Here is a 20,734-nt window from a genome sequence, read left to right as displayed (position 1 = left end):
AAACCAGCCGAGGAACCAGCAACCACCCTGCATAATTGCCGCCACCTCCTAAACCAATTTAAATATTCCGCCAGGACGAGGACGAGGAGGACAATTCCCTGGAGTGGGTTCAAAAAACACAACGTTGTATCACGGAAGGGCAAATCGCAGAACGTTTAAAGATAAGCGAGCATGTTGTTCGCCTCTCATTAAATTAAATTAAATGTGTGTCTTGCGATAAAATTTTATATTCAAGACCCCACTCCAGGAGGCGGAAAGGGAGGGTGGGGGGGTTGAAATGGGTGGGAAGGGGGTTTTTTAGGTCGCTAGTGGGTTCGAGGCGCTTTTCAATTTCAGTGCAGCAACCAAATCCGTCCGCCACCACGCCACAAACAACAACTAGCCGCGAAGCTCCGTCATTTCCGCTGCCTGTCAGAGCAGCAACAATTTAATTTTTATTGTTATGATGTCATCAGCATAAGAACCAGCCCGTGCCATTTGCAGTGCCCCCAGAACCCCAGAGCCCAGAACACAGAACCCAGAACCCAGAACCCATGAGTCCCAGGCTGAAAGAGCCCAGTAACCAGAGCTCAGCACTAAGAACTCAGACCCCAGATTCCAGACATCCATGTCCGAAGAAAGCTTCATTCTGGGTTCGCAGACGCCATCGGACGACGTGAACCACATACAAATTGGTGTGGCAGTGGCAGTGTGATGGAGTCCGAGAGCCCGCTAAAATAACACAACCACTATCCCCAGGACACCGGAGGAGCATCTTTTCACTTCAAGAGCGATTTATGCGCGAATTGTGCCCTTGGGCCACGCCTCGATTTACTCGAGCCGCTGACCAGCCACCGATGAAGTTCCAATTGACCTGGTTCAACACCTCAAGTACAGGACAGCTTCCCTAAACTGAGAAAGTTGTGATGTTGTAAAAGGAATTAACTATTAACTCCTCATACTGAAAGATAATTTAGTAGATTTCCTTCTAAGATAGGTTTTCAAGATCGAATCCAAATTGCTTGTAAAAAATAAAATTAATATATTCTAGTACAATAAATACAATTAAATAATAATCAAAGTAATACATACGTTTATACACAAGTCAAATATAAGGAAATGATAGGAATAGCCTAAGGACCACAGATATAATGTTCAGTTTACGGAATAAGGACTGTATTCAGAAAACCGCAGTGGGGACTTGGAATGAGTTGGAATTATGCCCCTGGCTGAAGGAGCACATTATTACGATGCCTGCTTTTATGTGGCTGTGGTAATGTAACATTTTGCTGAGCAATCAAAAGGCGCAGCAAAGTTTCCGAGTTCGACGGCGGGATTGGTATGGGATTGGGACGGAGGAGGAAAACGAGGGGGATGAACCGCATCCGACGGCTGAGCCCACCTGGCCAACTTGCAGCCGGAGTTTGATCGATAAACCAAGCCAGACCCGAACTCAAACCCAACCCACACGCAACCCCGAAACCAAACTCAAACCGAATCCAAGCCAACCAGAGCGAATCGAGGTCCCTCGCAAACTGAGGCAGCTGAATCCGGAGCTGAATCGAGAGGCCCGTGTCAGTGGCAAAGTTTAATCTTTGATGCCGGCGACACATTGGGCCCAAATTGATTTTTAAAGTTATCAGAGAGCCAGCCAGTGATTTATGCAAAGGGGATAGCGCAACTTTCGCCTTGGGCTTTGTCTTAACAAAACGGGTCAGAGTGCAAAGTGCAAAATCGAAACAAAAACACAACTCGAAGCCACGCAAAAGTGAAACAATGCCCATCCATCATTCTGCTATCAAGGGATTCAGCATTCAACGGCGAAAAATAATATCAAATCACTTAGTTTCTCGAATCTTAGCCTTATGTTTTACAAATGCAATTAAAGGGTCGTTTAAATACTCTTTGCTTTGATGGTAAAGGATATATTCGCAATTAATACAATGATATCTGCACTTATAAGAATTATTTACGAAATTAAGAATGTAAATTGGGAAGAATGGTAATTTTTCTCTCGGTGCACCCACTCCTCGATTATTGTCAGCGGCACCTACTCACCTGGGTTGGTTCATTAATAGGACCTCTGCGATTCTGATTCTGATTGTGATTCCGATTCCGATTTCGATGCCGATTTTTGTTTCTTTCTTTTTCGAGTCCTCTTCCTTTTGTCGAGTCTTGGTTGCTGCTGTTTCTTCTGGCCCCCGCCGTACATTTATTTTAGCAATTTGTTTGCCTCTCGGTTGGTTTGTTTGCCTGTTTGTTTGTTTCTTCCTTTGCTGTTGGTTGTTTGTCTCCTGCTCGGTTGGTTAGCTCAGCCCACACACCTAAACACTCGCGTAAGGTACTTGGGCACAGTATCCGTATTCGTATCTTTCCCTATCCCTATCCCTATACCTATCCTTTTCCCTAACCGTATCTGTATCTGTATCTGTAGCTGTAGCTGTAGCCGTATCCGTGTTTGTTTCTGCACCTGACGAGGAGAAGGAGCCCGTACTCCTCCCCAGGACCGCGACCGAGGTGACTCCTGCCACAAGGAGCAAGGTGCTCGAGTACGGGTCGAGTACGTAAATGAGTTTATTGCCGGCAATAAGCGAACTTAATGCGCCTGCACGAGAGGCATCGTTGCAATATATCATCTGGATTCGAGTCGTTACCTTGAAAAAGACAGAGTACAGACAAGAGGTTAGTGATGAGTCGTTACTTCTATATATAGCTTGAAAAGTTTGCACAACGTGTCATATTTCATATTGCAGAATCGAACCCTGTAACTCCAACAAAAATAAAAACTTTCGCTGGTTATTCGGTTGAAATTTGAGTTGATAAATAGTTTTTTATTGAGTCTACCAATTGCTGTTCTTACTGAGCTTTTGCGGGTTGTAAAACTTTTCTCCGAGTCCTTTCAATTTTTAATATGGTTGCCTTTAAATACAAATAAAAAAAGTAAAAATCCCCTTTAAAGTAAATTGAAAACCAAATTGGTTTTAAAAGCTAATTTTCACGAAAACATTACAATTCTTTTAATGGCTTTAATTTTACTTGTTATGAAACAAGTTTACAGGTCGATCTTAAACAAGCTCAAAATATGTTGATGAAATTCAATTAAATTCCTGTAAACTCACTGAGATTAAATTAAATTATGCCAACTTAAAAGTTATCTCCCGACACTGGGTTCAGTTTGACTCCTGACCAACATATCGTGTTCTTTTGGGTAACAATAAAGTCAAAAGAGTAATCACGAAGACCCGGAGAAACCACAACACAATTACGGGCTACTTGGCTTTGCGTGTATTCCGCAGATTCAGATTACTCATTTCACGGACAAGGTACAAGTAGCAACGGCAATTCAGGACAGCTGCTGCCGTAATTTTTATAAATTTCAAAGGAACTGGGAAGGATAACAAAGCATTAAGGTTCAGAAACCAAGCTTACAAAAATACAATTTTATGTGGTACACAGGAGTATAGGGGTTGTGTAGAAAAATTTGCAGCAGGGATATATGTTAATATTTGATAAATTAAAGGGACTAATTCCACACCTAGTCAACAAAAATTTATTTATTTTTATACCTGTATTATGCAAGCTTATCGCCTACATTAGAATAATTTTAATAAAGTGGGATTTGATGCAGTGAATTTTAAATATATTTAGATTACAACCCCGTGCTAATGTTAAATACAATATATTAGACTGAAAAGTAAAGAAGAATCCTTGTGTACTTATTCCCCAAAAGACCATACGCTCGAGTTGTTTGCTTACATTACTAAACGTCAGCCCTAAGGGGTTATTCCTAATAGCCAGGTGTTGAAGTTTAGTGTTCGATGATTGGAAAGGCAAAACTCAGATGGATCTCAACAAACAACACATCCAATGCGAAACAAAAATTCAATTTTAATTCAATTAATCACGCTTGATTACTACCAATAAAGGCCATCCCCACCAGGAGGCGGAGAAACAGCATCACGACCACCATCAACAGCCAGATATTCAGACATCCAGATGGCAGGACACTGACAGGAGAGACTAGCAAGCCACAAGTCCTCGATTCCCCGGTGCAATCCCACAGACACTGTGCCTTTGTCCTTGGCTTGCAACCGCTTCCGAAGTCGCTTTTTGTTTACCACTTTGCACATTCTGCTGTCAAATTTGTTGATTTATAGTTCCCGATGTGCCTCAAACAATAGCCGTGGGGGCGTGGCAGCCAGGACGGCGGAAGGGCGGTGGACTGTGGGTGAAAGAGCCTCTGATGACAGGCAGGCGCCAAGCAAAAAGCTCTGGGAATATAACAAAAATCTGGCACAGACCCCGCAGTCGGCTGATTCGAATTTGGTATACCTACCTGGTTTTTAAAAGGGTAAGGATAAACCAAATTCAATATATCATGTTTGAAAGAAATTCACTTTAGAACCACAAATAAATATTTATAAACACATGTACATTCCGGCAAAAATCACATTTATGCTAAGCTCCGTTTAAGAGCCTATTTTATTCCTGGAAGAATTTTCATTTGGCAGAGCTATTGCTCAAAGAAATGGAGTTTTCACAAAACAAAGTGATTTTTCAAGCCTATAATTACCATTCAGTTTTATTGATTCAGACTACATTATCCTGTGTGAAAAGTTCTATAAAGCTCTATGTGTTCCTCGTAGCTCGTATGAAAAATTGGGAAAATCGAATCGTTGAAAGCCAAATCCAAGCCTTGCGATAGGAGCAAACTACAAAGAACAGCGAGGTACAAAAGTCGGCCAACAATTTCAATGACAATGCGGCAGTTGTTGCCAGTTTGCCAGCCAGTTGGCCATTTTTTTCTTGTTGTGGTGCAGTTTTCCGGACCGTTTTTCTCTGCTTTTTCTTTTTGTTTTGGGACACTGGACCCCACTCGTCGAAAGCGAATTGTTTTTGGGCAGAATGCGATTAGGCACCTGAAATAGTTTGCGGTCTCCTCCGGCAAAGGCTGTGTCGTCTGGGCCGCTGTCGATAAATCCAGTCGAGTGCACACCACCGACGGAAGTGTGGGCCCATCGCCAAAGAACATAGATTGGATCCACCCGGCGGCATACTAATGTCCGAGGGTTCCGAACAGGACCAGAGTACAGGACTCCAGGACTCTAGGATTTCAGGACCCGCATCCACAGACGACCGCAGACAAGCGGCGCTCATTTGCAGGCATTTCGCATCGACTTCTCTGGTTTTCTAGTCGGAAGTCAGGGCGATGTGCGGATGTGTTTGATGAGGCCGGAGATAATCGTTTGGCAATTGAATGAGTCCCACATGTCGGGTTTTTCGATTTTGGATTTTCGATTTTGGACGGGTGCCGACCGAACCGTGACAACCCAGCAAACATAACTTCACCAGCTGAAGAGGTCTGTCAATTAAAGTTGAGAAGGGGAATGATTGGTTTCCAATTTGTTGGTTTTGTTTGCATAGCTTAAAGACCGAACCTATGGGCACCAATCACAAAAGTTTCAATATCTTTCATAAAATATATAATAAATACATGAAATTTATTTTATGCTTACTCCCCGTTTTCAATGGTTTTGAATATTAAGTCGAATTCCTCGACTATTACTCAGCTTTGGTTCTTGGGAGTGCGAATGAGAAAGTTCTGCAATATTTTTGGAGTATCAATAGAAAATAAAAAAAAAATAGTAAAATCCAAATAAATCAAAAAACTAATGTGTGGGCGTTGCAGTTTTGGCGGGTATGTCTCTGGAATCTGCACGTCTAATTCTAACTTTTTATATTTTATAGTTCCCGAGATCTTGACGTTCATACGGACATAGCCAGATTGACTCGGCTATTGATCCTGATCCAGAATATATCTACTTTATTGTGTGGGAAACGCGGACTTTTACGTGTTACATACTTTTCAACGAATCTAGTATACCCTTTTATTTAACGAGTAAATATTTATGATTAACGGCAAACCATATTTTCATACTAATGTGCCATAAACAGATTGCCCCATTGCAATAAACATATTTTAGATTAAATTTAATTTATGTTTGGCAAACTTATGTTTTGCAGACCAAACCAAATTAATTCTCGTAAAATGTGTTTCCATTTGGCCAATGCAATGGCACCAAAAGAGGCAATTTGCAAGCCATTCAATTCGAGTTTCACATTCGAGTGAGGTAAAATTTAGGTTGCATAAAATTGCGTGTTCTTCTAAAGGGTTTTTAAATGCCAGATTAAAGAAGTCGAAATTAGTTGGCCGCCTTAAATATGCCAGTTCGGCATGATTTAATGTTTGATTTAGTGAGAAGTCTTTTGGGAAATACCACATATCCGGCACAGTGTGGCCCCAACTGGGCCACTCAGAAGTGCTCAAATTTGCAAATTGAATGGACCCACTTTGGAGCGGCTTTAACCCCATTGCAAGGGCCATTATTGAAAACCCACAGACACACGGTGGTGGAGAAAGTCGACCAGAATGGAACGCGGATTGGATTGTGGAGGGGTCCAGTCCGGGTCGGGGGGTGTCCGTCCATAAATAACGGCAAAACAGTCAGATAAATTTGCAGGAGCTATAAACAAGCTACTCCGGCGGACTCCCCGATGCCGCCGCTCCCGTCGCAATCGATTTAAATGCTCCGTTTGCGTGTTCTGTGTTCTCTGTTCTGAGTCCGTCGGTTACCTTGAAGCCTTTATGTAATTTCCACACAGAAATAAATAGGATGGAACATTAAACTGAAATGTCTCGCACTCGATTTGATCGAACGCAAAGGTGAAGATTTTCTCACTGCAATATCGGCTATTATAAATTTAGTTTCGAGTATATTTCGTTTGTGTTTTGTTCGTTCAATTGCACGGCATTCCTTCTTATCGAATTGAGTTGCAGATGTATGGGATTCTTTGATTACAAGCAGCAGGCGGAGACAACCTATCATTATTGTGAAGTATTACTCTCTAGACGGCAATAAAGGAGATATTTCTTCAAGTGCACTGCAGACCCTCGGTCGCATTGTGTCCCGGTTAGACCCGCCACCATTCAGCGAATTTCCATGCTAAATAGCCAGACACGTGGCATCTGCCGCTCTCGACATCCTCGCTCGCTTTCACCGCGTGCACCATTTTGATTGGCGTTTGATAAGCGGCAAGGACGGGCCGGAGTCCTGCGCTCCTAGTCCTGGACAGCGGAAAGGAGGAGCTGTAGATAAGGACGCAACCACGACGGTTTCGATTGTTTCGCCAGCTCAACGCCAACTAGGATGCGGAGTGTTCCGTGTGGGATGCACTGCTTTCGAGCAAACAGATTTTACGGGCACTAAAGCACGGGACAAACGCACGCAAGGATAATTACGGACTCACAGAGAACAAATAAGGATCGATTGTGAATAGCTCTATGACAAACGAGGGGAATGTTTATTTTCAAATATTTGCCGTTTTAATTTTTTGTTTTCGTGGTCATCACAGTAGATGCTGATTATTTTTTTTATTTTATGTTTAAACAAATACAAAACAAACTGATTGCATAGCTTCACTGCTATGAATTGCTATAATTTAGAGATTTAGGTAAGCAGTTGAAATATGTTTAGCAAACGTGAGACACCCAAATTTTCCATCTTTAAGGGCTCTGTGAAAACCAATTTCCAGAACGAAAACATGTCCTGCCCAGCTACTTGTGCACATTTGGGGTAAGCATAATAAAACTGCAATCTATTCAATTTATTAACATAAACAAAATAGAAAGTCCAGAGCGTTAGTTAAGTTAGCGTAAAAACAAGAGTGGTGCACATACACATTAAATATTTTTTTAGAGACTAACAATTGACAATAGTTTTCCCTAATAAGGAGGTGACCAAATCAGACTAAACTTCCCGTTGGCACAGATTCCGGACTCCCCGAACATGCTTATCGAATCTTCCAACCAGCACACCCCTGCTACCATCTTGACCAGCGGTGTATGTGCTCACCCGTGTGCCGAGTGGAAAGTTCACTGCATACGAGTGTACATAGAGACGTGGGTTCGTGTATGCCCCCAAGGAGTATAGTTGCAGTTGTTTGCCTAATACATTGTTGCAAAGCAAATCAACACAAATTTTCGAAGGATACGTGTACGGACTTTGTTGCCCGCCCGATGTCTTTCGCCCGTGTCAGAGGAGCATGCAACTTGCCGTGGCACACCCACCGCCCATTTGCGCCCACATTTCCACCTACAACTAACGTAAGCCACCCAGCCACCCCACAACAACCGCCCACAAAGACGGGCTGACATGCAAACACATAAACGCCATTTCGCCTCCAGTTGCCACCTAAATGGCAATGACATCGCCCCAGAAGACGAGCAGGATGGCAAAATGTTTCACTTTTGAGTCAATTTTTCCATCCGTGTGTGCCCAGCTAGCTTTAATATGTTGCCTACCAAATTGCGGACCTCCGCCGATGTCGATGGCCAGTCAAACGGATCCGGGCCAGAAACGTCAGCGCAAAGTTGTCAGCTTTTTTTAGGGGCACTAAAAACTGGAATACTGCCAGCTTAGCGACGAGTAGATGGAAACATTTCAACATTTTGAACTAAAATTGTTTTTAGATACTCGTCTTACATTGCGAAAATAAAATGTCGATGTGAAATCAATTCGAAGCGAAGACAATTAATTCGAATTTCATAGGGTAGCAAGATAATCACAATATGAACTATTACTATTTTTGATTAGGTTTAAAGAAATCGTATGATTTTAGGAAATCATAGTACCTTGAACATAGAATCCATTGATCCTGAAAATATTTTATTTTCGTGAGTAAAAGTGATTAAAGCTCTTGGAAATCAATTTAACGTGAGAATGCAAAGCAATATTTTTTATTTGTGTAGCTGGCAGAGTAATGGGATATAAAAATAAATAGAAAACGATCAAATAAAATGTATCCCTGCCAAAAAATCGAGACGACGGAAAAAGGACAATGCGCTCCGAGTTTGACAGCCACACTTTTCCAGGCCAGTCAGTGAGTCAGTCCGAATCGGTCGGAATTAGCTGTCCCCTTCCCGAACTAAACGAACTGAGCGAGCTGGATTCACATTTGACACGTACACACATATGTGACAGCCCGCAAACTCGGCCTGGCTTAGGGCACATTAGGTTTGGGCCAGGTTTGACAGCCGAAATGGGCCAAAAAGTGGGGACAGCGGGCTTAATGAATTATGTGCGAACCGAACGTTTCTTCAACTGGCCCACAAATCAAATGATTTCAGCATAAATTGGTGTAATTCGCACCTGTGTGGCCTTTCCTTCGAGTCTTCCTAAGGGTTGAACTTTTCCAGGAAGAAAATCTGGCCCATCGTTACTTGGAAATCAAGTAAAATTGGGAGCCCTCGGTCGTTCTCAGAATGTATCGTTATTTATTTGCCTAGTTAGTGAATCGTTTAATTCTGGTTTAAAGCTAAGCATTTTTTCTGCATTTATTGAACCGAAAACTAGAAATGGCAATATTGTGAACTAAAATATGTACTAGAGGCTGTGTGCAAATATTAGATGTCACGGTTGGCCAAACTGAAATGATATTCAAACCGATTTTGTATTTTGCTTAGCACGTACAAATAAATAAGAAGTAAGTTCAGCGGAAAAATTCAACAAGGAGTGTTTGAATATAATAATAAGATAGAATGTGGTATTTAAATGAATATTAAAGAAATTATGTTGAATACATTTAAAGTGGAAAACGTTTCCCTTTTATTTTTAAATACCATTTTTTGTTCGCAGACTCTAACTCAAATGTGGTAAATGTAAACGAATTAAGGCAACCAATTTCCACTAAATTGGCTAGATTGTGTATGCGTTTAAACTTTTGGCCAGAAAGTTACTCCTAGCAGGCGACCAAGAAGTCTGTGGGGCAATTTTAATGAGGTCCTCTTTGCCATAACACAGTCACCGACTTTTTACACATCGATTATTGATCCGTGCCAGTTTGGCGCGCAGTCCTTTTGCAACTTCTTACGTCATTTGGGAAATACTCGGCAACTGGTTCGCACTGGTTGGCTGGGGGCCGCGTTTCCCTCCCCCATTTCCCCTCCACCATGATTGCCCCGCCATCCCCAGGATGTGTCATCATTAGGGCTCGTCGTCGTGCATTCCCCTCATTTTCCCATTTACCCATTTACCCGCAGTCGGCCATTCCCAGTCCCAGTCCCTTTCACCTTTTTGGCCAGGCCAATACACAAATCGATCGCTGTGGTTTCTTTCATTAAGTATATTTCGCGCGTTGCCTCTCGCCTGCCGTTATTATTGTAATAAAAATTTACGTAAATCGTGCCTCGAACATTGCCCCAAAGCCCCCAACCATTCAGTCGACACATTTGCTCACGCACTGTCGTGTTGTGTATCGTGCTCGTCCTTCGTCCTTCGCAAAAAGTTTCCTTTGTTTGCCAATTTTTATGAGCAGGCCACGCTTCCGGCAAATACCCACCGACCACCTCCGACCACCAACCACCGACCCACATCAACCACCCCTCCAGGTGGTGCGGTCAAGCTCCTAGCCATACGTAGCCACCTAGTTCTTCTTCGTTCGGTTCTTCGTTCTTCTGGCCAACGACACCTGCAGACTAATTAATGGCAAATTCCAGGCACCTCACTTTGATGTACATATATGTACATATGACCGACGCACACCTTGTTCAGAGGTGTATGCGTATACACTGGGAGAAAGGCATGGCTACCCAGAAGCCCCGAAGCCCCTTCGGATCTCTATGTTTTTGCTTACGAAGATCTTTTATTATTGCCAAGATGTGTATAGCATAAGCATTCAATGGCAGAAGTAATTTGAAATGATTTAAAATATAATTAAGCATTTAAGTATATCATGATTAGTTCTGCTTCTAATCTCCTTCTCGCTTCTTCTAAAGCCTCGAAAGGCACTTGATTTTCTCGCAGTGCACGCATAGAGTTTCCTGAAATCCCGTGGTTGCCTATTTGAGCCGTTTATGTGCCAGTGAGGAGATGTTAGCCACGATTGTGTCCGCTAATGGCACAAAGCATAACCCATTGCCGCAATGACAGGCGTAAGTGGGGCATCCAAAGTGATTCGATTAGGCGCAGCTATCAATTGAATGTCTCCGGCAATTTGCATCCGATGGGGCGCGGTAAAAACGTTATTAAATTATCGAGTCGATAGTTATGTTCGAAAGGAGAGTCAAAGGGATGAAAACTGGAGTGAAACTTCACGTTGCGTTAAGCACTTGCAATTACGGCAAGTGCTTATGGACCAAGGGGGAGCAGAGGGAAAATGAGCACAGCATTTTCGTGTCCTTTGTGAAAGGAGTGTGTGTGTGTGCCATGCACACACAAACACACATCCTTGTATTTGAGTTTCGTCTTTCGAGTGTACTCGAAAGCATTTGGAAACTTTTAATGACATTCTCGCTTATTATTATTTCCTAGGGCTTCGCAGTCAAGTGCCTGGCTGTCTTAATCAATGGCAGACAATTGTACCCGCAGTGGCTGTAATTAACAGATGACAAAGGCAGCTCGTCCCCAGCAGGATTATCCTTGAAACTACCACACCCACAGTTAGTCAACATACATACGTACAATATGTTGACCAGAAGGGAAAACTCGATGACACTTGCGAATATTATTTATTCAGGCAAATTGCTGCTTACGAGCGTTTCATTCGCCAGCATTTTACATTCGATTTCCATTATGCCATTTGTTGCTCGAAAGGCTTTGTCAGCCTGATTTGGTTTCCGATTTCCGGTCGAGAACGTGGACCCAAAACTGTTAATACACACACACACACACACACACACACCCACACCCACACCCACAACAAAGCCTCCTTTGTTGGCCACTTTGGGCCTACAACGGCAAGGACGTCCCCTCAAGTGCCGGCAATTATTTACAACAATCCGAGAATGGCGCTCCGAAAGGATCAAAGGAGGAGGCGACGCCCCATACGCCCAGGACACTGACGATATGCCATCGATGTACACTCGGAAGAAAAACAATTAGCAAAACCCAGTCCACTCAGTGGTAAGGAAAACAAAATAATCGTTCACTTGAAAAGGAGCGAATCAACAACTCTAAATTAAACCAAATATTTTCTATGAAGAACGTAACATTTGCAGTGTGATTCATAGTTACATCATGTGCTACAAAACAATTTAAAAATCTTTTACATATAGAGAACGTATTTTGTTTAGGGAAAACATCTCCAAATGTGTTTGAAAATTAGAGAAATTGCCCCTTTGAGCAGTTTGTTAGCTTGGGAAGTTTGAATGCCACTTTTATGCCCAGTGTATTGTGCGTGGCTGCCTTGGCTCCTGTGAAATAGTTTGATATTCTGGGGATTTTCTCCGTATTTCCCCGGATTTTCAGAATCGTTTGCCGAGCATCTCAGCCGTACGGCTTGTTGGCGACGTTTCATTAAGCGAGCGGAAAATGACGCATGCTCCGGCTCATTCGGGCACGCTCCGCTGCACAGGACATTCGTGGTTATCCTTTATTGTCTGAGTGGCAGCGTGGCAATCTGGCGATACGATGGCGATGTGGCAATGGGCAACTGGCAACGGGCAATGGGTCCTCGGAGATGCGCCACTCAAACCAGTTTCCGTTTCGAGGCAAACATTTTTATCCGAACCAGTCTGCTGGCGCCCAGCGCAGAACAAAGCGACGGAAAGCGCTTGAAGTCCATTTGCTAAATAAATTTGACAAACATGGAGCGCCCCTCGGCACATACAGCAATACACTTGAGTGAAAATAGCCCATATTCCAGCGCTATTCTAATCGAAAATGATTTCAAAACAAGAGTCAAATTTTACGAAAAGATCTTTTGTTCATAATTTTACAATTGAAAGCATTATTGCTTGTCAATAGCCAAAACTTGCCACGATTTGAAGGGACAAATATTGGTACATTTCTTCCAAGGGACCTGATCCGATGCATCCCCCTGAAAAGTGAAAAGTGGCTGCCTTGTACCTCCACTGACCCCAATTGGAAACAAAGTGGGTGTCGCTGCTCCTCGGGCGATGGAACTCGGAGCTTTAACATTCAATCTGCTGAAAACACGAGAGCAGCAAAAACAAAAATGAAAATAAATAAGAAGGGGCATGCTTGGCGAGCAGACATTTCAGACTTTGCATCCGCTTTGGCACTAGAGCGGGAATTGTAAATTCTGGGTGCTATTACTGGCTTGTTGATCCACATCATGCTAATTAGCCTTAACTTTTTGATGTCGCAGTTGGCGGGGTTAAAGATAATGCCAACTCCAACCCCTTGGACATTATCGGGTTTCTGGTTTTTGAGAACGCTAATTGAGGGGTGAACGTAATTTATACGCCATTTCGAAAATGAAATATCGAACGACGTCATCGAGGCATTGGAAACGGACAAAGGAGGACAAAGCCTTATATGTCTGCCATGACAGCCTTAATTCCCTCTTTAACTTTCGCTTTTTAACTTGCCAAGTTTTTCACGAAACTTTCTGTGAAAAAACGTACTTTGTTTTAAGCTTTAGAAGTTTGTTTGGTAATAATTAATTATTTTTAATGATTCGCTCAAGCCAGAGACGAGAAATTTTTTATTATAATCGAAGGGAAGTAAACTGTTCCAATCACTCAATGAGGAAAATAAATTGGTTTTCGAATGAGTTCACCAAAAACTATGAATAAAATAACATTCCTCTCTGATCTAGATATGGGTTTACCATTCTCAATTAAAATTTGTATCTGGATGAATTCCCATGGATCTATAGTACTGTATCTCAATTTATAAAATTTAATTAATCTTGCGGATCTATCCAGTCATGGACAGAAGCCGCCCGACCGACAGGTCCTTGCGAAAATCCACAATTCGACGCCAGATATGCAGCTCCGGCAGACGACACCACACAATCAGCAACCGTTGTCCAGTATTCGACTGGCCGCACCCCTCTCACCTGGCGGGAGTCCTCGAAAGGACGAGTGAGCCTGCATCGCCAGCCGCCGCGCCCAGGACACAAATCAAATTAAGGACGGACTGAACGGACCGCACCAAAAAAACAACGCATACTGGGAAAAACTAGGGCCACTGGTCCTTTCAATATACAAGTTTAATTGGTACAAGTAATACATAACTTAATGTTATTAAAAGAAGAAAGAGAACGAATTGTTACAGCAAAAGTGCAATACATTTGTTGTCCTACGAGTATGGATAATCTTATATCGAAAGCTTAAGGCAATTGATTAATAACACTTTGAAAATGTAATTCTAAAACGTTTAAACAAACACTACATTTATTTAATATAACGAATTGCCTAATTAATTGTGTGCTCAACTTTAATCCACTGACATAGTATGGTATCAATACCATATTGATTTGTCTCAGTGCATCAAACCAAACCGCACTAAACCGGACCGGCAGTAATTACGGCAGAGTAGCGGGCGGTGGGTGGTCGCCGCCAAGTGGGTGGTGGGTGGTTGGTGTGTGGGTGGCGTGTGGCGGGTGGAGGTTGATGGCCACCCAGCGGTAGTGCATAAATCACTTCGCATTCAGCGAACACGAAATCTATGCCCCTGACGCGCCCATCGAGGGCCGGCTGGTGATTTATATTGATTAAAACTAGATTTCAATTCCAGCCGAAGCCATTATAAATGGAAGATAATCGTCGAGTTTTTCCCCAAAAGCGAAAAACCAAAAAGAAAAACAAACAAAAACGTGCGAAACGGACTGAATGACTTTCCTTGAGCAGTCTTTCATAACTAAATGAGTTTGCACTTTTCCTACGAACCAATACCTGATTGACTTAAAATGAAAGTCCAGGGATTCATTAATTTTCTTGTTCATTTGCATAATTTTCTCAACTAACTCGATGATTTTTCGAGCTTTGTTTGTACTTTTTGCTAGATTTAACAATTGTTAACACGACCTTTAAGGGCAAAACCATTTTTACCCACAGAGGTTTTTTGAAAACTCGAATTTCGTTATAAGGCGGGAATAAGTGTTTTGTCATTTCTCCTAAAAGCCAATTTTACACATTCATTCAGTTCCAATTCTAAATCAAAAGTTTGCAGGAAAAGGGAAATTACTATTATTTCTCAAAAGTAATAAAGTTTTATTGAACAAAGTTTTGGCTAAAATGCGGTCACATTGCCTTTTCTGTTTATTCGGCGGGATAAAAGTGAGCAATCAGAAAACCACCGGAAAATCCATCCTGCTGCTTGTTTGTAATTCGACCAACCACGAGTTTTTCACTTGGCTCTGGCTCTGGCTCTGTCCCATGTTTTCCCATCGCATCCGGGAAAAGCGTTCGTTCGGTTTTCACCCGTGCTGTTGGCTTAAAGTCCGGGTTTCCCTTCCACTTCTCTATATATCCGACTGGGACAACGGCTCTGAATCCGGATCCGGATCCGGCTGTGAGTTGTGGGCTTCGTGCGGTTCGTTTTGTGGATTTGTTTTCGGTTTAATTAATTTTAAAATGGACTTCTACCTTGGCGCTAATTGCACTGACTTTGATTTATGTATGTGTTCAGATAATGATCAAATTGGTTTTCTGGGTAGCCACTTTCCCAACAGCCCATCTGAACATCTGCCCACCTGCCCACCTGCCCACCACTTCACCACCCACCTATCGTTGTCTGTTTGGTGTCCCTGCGAAAGATGTGGCACCCAGAGCCAGGAGCATTCCAAGGAGATTAATTCAAGAAATAGCTCTGAAATGGCTAGCCCTAAACGGCAGAAGGGGCCCTTGTTGAAGGCGAACTTAGGCATTTTATTCCCTTTCTCAAATCCATAGTAGTAATGTAGTGAAGGTCGCAAGGCAATAGACGTATTATCAGGATTTTCTATTCATTAAGCATTTCAATGATCACTATGATAAATCACTGCAGCTAGTTTCGAGTGGACTCGAAAAACATAACTTTGTCTTAGTTTTCTATTCGATTTTATTATTCTTCAATTGGTTGAAGAAATACATTTCCCCCCCACAGCAATATGTCAAAATATGTTTTTTCGTTCTTTAAGCTCGAATGGGTTTATTGCCAAATATATTTTATGCTGCAGTGGCGCAGCATTTCATGTTTGCCGCATTTTAGTCAATTTATTGACATTGAGTTTTCTTTATCGAGTTTTTCAGTTTCCCAATTGAGGCTCATAAACATTGTGGAATGTTAAAATTGAAGGTCTTCTTAGCCTCGCACGCAAAACGTACGTGGAAACTGAAAATGGGTACGATAACTAATAAGCCTGGATAAAGCCTGGAACGTTAAAGTGCGCTCTACTTTCAATTTATAACATTTATTTAGCCTAATTAAACATGAAATTCCTTTTGAATGCATATTTTTACCAAGTCATTGGTTTAGTCTCTTTAGTTCTCTTTTGCAGAAATGCGGTGCATTCATTGAAGTTTTGCAAGACCCTGAACTTTTTGATATTTATTTTGCTGGCCAAAATGAAAGCAAAAGGCAATAATTTTTACCCAAAAGAGGCCGAAAGGAAAAAGCGAAGTTCAAAAGCGTTTGCAGTTTCCGGTGAAAAGTTAGCATCGAGTTTTCTACGTTATCTTAAGAGCAATTTTCGGTCTCGTAAATAACCAGATAATTTGTCAAGGTCTTGAACTTACATTTGAAAGAGGTGTGTCACTTTAAAGAAGAATGTCGTAATTACCTGAAAAAGAAGAAAAAGTTTACCATGATTAAAAGTTGATTTTGCATGTAACTCTACATAAATTAAAGTAACCAGACATTGCATAAATCGAATATACTTAAAAAGACCTGTTCTCTTACAAATAATCTTTAAAACCAGCTTCAAAATTGAATGTGAATAATTCACATTCCTCTATTACTTAGAGACTGTGGAAATTCCAACAAAAAGATGCACCATTTTATAAATTACCATTGTCCCAAGCCCGGCCTTTAAAAGTCATAGATTTAAGGTGTCACATGTGTGTCAAAATAGCTAGGAATTCCGCCCATTCCTGCTCACACAAATTCCTGTTATGTTTTGTTTATGAAAAATTCCCGACAACGACCCAAAAGTATGCGGCAATAATTTTCACATTAAAATTGATTTATGACGCACCACGGCACACACATGCCAGACAATACACACCAAACACCAAACACACGCACAACACACCGAATATTCAGCATTCGACAAATCTTAGAGCTATTTTTGCTGGCTCCCACATCCGGCCAACTGGCAGCGGATGACCAAACAAACCGAGGAATGGAATTGGCTTGCAGTCCCAGCGAGAGCCAAGCCGCCATAAATCATTTCCCGTGGCCACTTCTTCTTTGTCGGAGGATTCCTTCGCAATAGCAGGAGCAGGAGCTCAGTTTCTTCCCATTCCCACCTGACTTTGCACCTTTTTTGGAGCCCGGGCGTCACGAGTACCTAGCACGGACGTCATCGGACACGGAGACCAGTCCCAGTTGCTGCACTCAAAAATAAAAAATACAATCTTTTTCGCAAAAGGATCTTTTTGGACAATCGAGAAATAGAACTTAAAAAAGAATTCACAAAACTAAATAAATAAAGAAAGATAATTTTTCACATATGTGATATACATCCCATTTAAATGTAACTCATAAATGACAATACGAAAATATATTTATATGAATACCTTTTTTTTATATGTTAAGAAACATATTCGACTATTTAACTAATTACGTTCATTAAGTATGAGCAGCAGAACCAAGAAACCTACTAAAGACACTTGCAGGTTTTTTCAAATTCTAAGAATAATAAATGGCGGATATTCCATTATAGTTGCACCTCACACAAATATTGTAAAATCTTCCAAACACCATCCTGATTCAACTAGAGTCGTACCCAATTTTTCCTAGTGCACGGCTGTCCAGCACGACTCTCGCTCATAAACGAAATTTATTAGCATTTAAATGTTTCAGCGGCGGACGGGGAATAGCACATATGGGCTGGCAAGGTAATGAATATTGCAGAAGGAGACGAGGAGACTAGGAGCTGGAGGAGCAGCAGCATCGATGCCGTGTGCCGAAAAGTATGTTGCATAAGCCAAAATTAGTTTATGCATATTTGAAGGCTCCGAAGAGGGCCAAAAAGCAAAGAGCGCCCACTCGCTTTTGTGCTTCCCAATAAGGCGAACATGCTCCACCATGATTACATTTATCTAGTACTTTCTGCGCCCAAAAGCATGTTAAGCATTACAAATTTACAAATCTCTGTCGCAGAGAAATAAACGCCGCGAGCTATTTCTTGTGGGGACAAACATTAATCCAGCTTGGTGGGTGGAGGAGTGGAGGGAATAGGTATCATGGGAGATAGAATTTAATACTTTACATGGCTCGGAAACCTTAAGATTTTAAATTCGGATAAGTAGAAAATCCTTGGAAACTCTATTTAAGAACCTATTCCATTACGAAAACTAGAAGAGCGATGTCTTAAAGGGAAGTATTTTATAAAAATATTGTCATAACTTTTTTGTGCAGTAACTTAAAGACTTTAAAATCCTTTACTTCTACTTTTATTTGAAAGGAACAAATCTCATACATATGTTCGATATAATTTCATTACCGAATGCTTTTAAATTGCACATTTACTAAATGATGATCCTGTTTAAATGTAAACGAGTCAACGACGAGCTATAACATTCATTAACAATGAATGACATTGAATTAAATGAATTCATTGAATTTTTATGGCCACATCTCATCCTCCGCTGCTCACTTGACCATTAAAATAGAGTGCATGTTATTCTGTGGAAAGATAACGCGTTTCCGTATTCAAATGAAAACAAACACAAACGAATGCCCTATTTTCATTTAAGTACTCGCTGCTTGACTAAAATTTAGAAACTCGTCCTTTTTTATCTATTCAATGACCTTTTAAAGACATCAAAGCCAACGTCAGAATCAAGGACAGTAGTCGAAAAGCTTCAAACAAGGATAAGTGACATATCTAACATTGATGTCCTACAGTGCGAGTCAGAACTGTAAGGGGGCTTTAAAAAATAGATTGTATAGGATATTTAACTGTAATTTTACACTATAATTGAATACATTCTATATCTAGTCATCAATAAATATTAAGAAGAACTAATAAAATTGGTTAAAAAAATCAAAGTGGTGGTAAAATTATTTATGCTCTTTATATGTGCTGAATTTTGGAAAAACGCATTCAGTCTTATATGCAAATTGTGTAGACACCAGAGACACTTAGTTGCGAAACGCACTGTATGCCAAATCGGTCCGGTAACGAATCCGATGCTTGCAAACAAACAATCATGTGCACAAGCTCTTGTTTACCGTGGATGCATCCTGCAAGGCGAGTATACATATTTCAATTGATTTGATAATAAACGACGGAGGCTTTACTTTATTCTGTCATGTAACTCTTGAATTATTGTTTACTTTGTTTTTGTTTTCGCCCCGAAATTGCAGCACAAACACAGAACGGATCGAAAGCGATTGAAGCCGCGGTGACAGCGCGGCAAAAATCGCGAACGCGAGCAAAACTGATGTCAAAGGTCGGCGCTCCGCGGTCCGATTTTGGGTCATCCGCACTGTGGGACGGCTGCCGACGAACTGAGGCGACGGCACAGCCATCCGCTCGTTTAAAGGACCCCGAAGGCAGCAGAGAACCACTGCCAAAGCACTCGCCTGATAAGGACAACGACACGAAGCTGGGGCTCGGCAGTCGGCCAGGATAAACAATATGCCTACTTCCACCAAAAGGTCTATGACTGTATTGCCACAGTTGTGTTTCGTAAAGTGAGGCTAGAAACTTAAAATGAAATCATCAAAATAGAAAATGAAGAAAGAATTCGGATTTCGGCACTTGTAAATGTCTTTTAATCTCAGACTCAATTTCGACGTGACCTTAAACTTACAGATCAAATGTCTTTAAATTGTATTTGATGAATAATAATTAATACGCGTCGTGACCTTGTGAAAACGTTGAATTATTTAAAATAATTCGTATCTACTGCCATTTTATAAGCCACGTTAACTTATAGGACGGATTCGGTTTTTTTATAACACCGCTAAGTTAATATTTTAACCTTGTCTGTAAGTTGGTGCGTATAAAATTCTATGAATATGAATACAAACGTTTGGCAAACGTCATAAAATGCTGGTCAAATAAATTTTTATCAATTTCAAGAGTTGACAGTAAATATTGAACATCCAGTGTGTTTCACGCAACACATTTAGATTAATTGAAACTCAAGTGCTAAAAAACTCATAAATCGCTTTAAGTTTTCAGTTCTTTAGCATATGTATATGTATGTATGTAAGCGTACCGCAATATTTAGAGCGGCGAAAACTTTTCACTTGTGATTGTGGCGGTTTTGATATAAATCCCTCTTACTCTCACTTTTACCTCTCTCGCGAGAGCTTGGTGCGCAAAAGTAAACAAACGCAACTTTCATTCATAAATAGCAACAACGCAGCCGGCGAAAACGTGGAAGAAGCCAAATCAAATCAAACTGATCATCAAAACAAAACCGAAAAGCTCCTCAAAGCATGTGCTGTTTGTAATTTTCTGACTCACTTTTCGACTGTCTGGCGAGTTAATTTAAATCCGCCCACTAAGATCGAACTGAAATCTCATTACCAAATCGCTGTCACACCTCAATGACGCCAGGCAGTCCAAGTAAGGCAGGTAAGTGCTCCCCAAAAGGTGTGCAAGTGGTCATAAGTTAGTTACAGCTGTGTTTGTATCTGAGAAATACTCTCGTTTGACTTAGACTTTACAGTGCTGTAATGTAATGCCCTCCAATGTAAAGCGTCGCTGTATGACTCTCTCTGCTATAACACCCGGCTGTAAGCGCGCTTCAGTAAAGTTCTGCCCAAGTCGGCTGTTTCATAGCTAA

At 41.4% G+C, this 20,734-nt stretch overlaps 1 protein-coding gene and 1 long non-coding RNA gene across 8 annotated transcripts in view; both read right to left on the bottom strand.

The window, feature by feature from the left end:
• The window catches only part of LOC120447485, a 49,300-nt gene that overhangs the window by 16,043 nt on the left and 12,523 nt on the right, over positions 1–20,734 (bottom strand). For 2 of the 7 annotated variants that reach the window (XM_044005920.1, XM_044005925.1), the window contains exon 1: positions 2,038–2,277. The exons of 2 other annotated variants lie outside the window; for them this stretch is intronic. The gene's annotated coding sequence lies outside the window, so the exon portion shown is untranslated. Of the gene's footprint in view, positions 1–2,037; positions 2,279–20,734 lie in introns of those variants that run through there. 3 more of the 7 variants (XM_039628881.2, XM_044005921.1, XM_044005922.1) reach the window with 3 other exon arrangements.
• On the bottom strand, positions 2,559–19,770 carry LOC122756438. Its single transcript, XR_006356476.1, has 3 exons — positions 19,167–19,770; positions 16,505–16,548; positions 2,559–2,633 (listed from the first exon to the last, which is right to left on the bottom strand). It is a non-coding gene; the product is annotated as an uncharacterized LOC122756438 (long non-coding RNA).

The sequence above is a fragment of the Drosophila santomea genome, chromosome 3L, assembly GCF_016746245.2.
Source record: "Drosophila santomea strain STO CAGO 1482 chromosome 3L, Prin_Dsan_1.1, whole genome shotgun sequence".
NCBI lineage: Eukaryota > Metazoa > Arthropoda > Insecta > Diptera > Drosophilidae > Drosophila > Drosophila santomea.
Note: the sequence above shows the minus strand (reverse complement) of the source record. Positions and strands in the feature narration are given on the sequence as shown.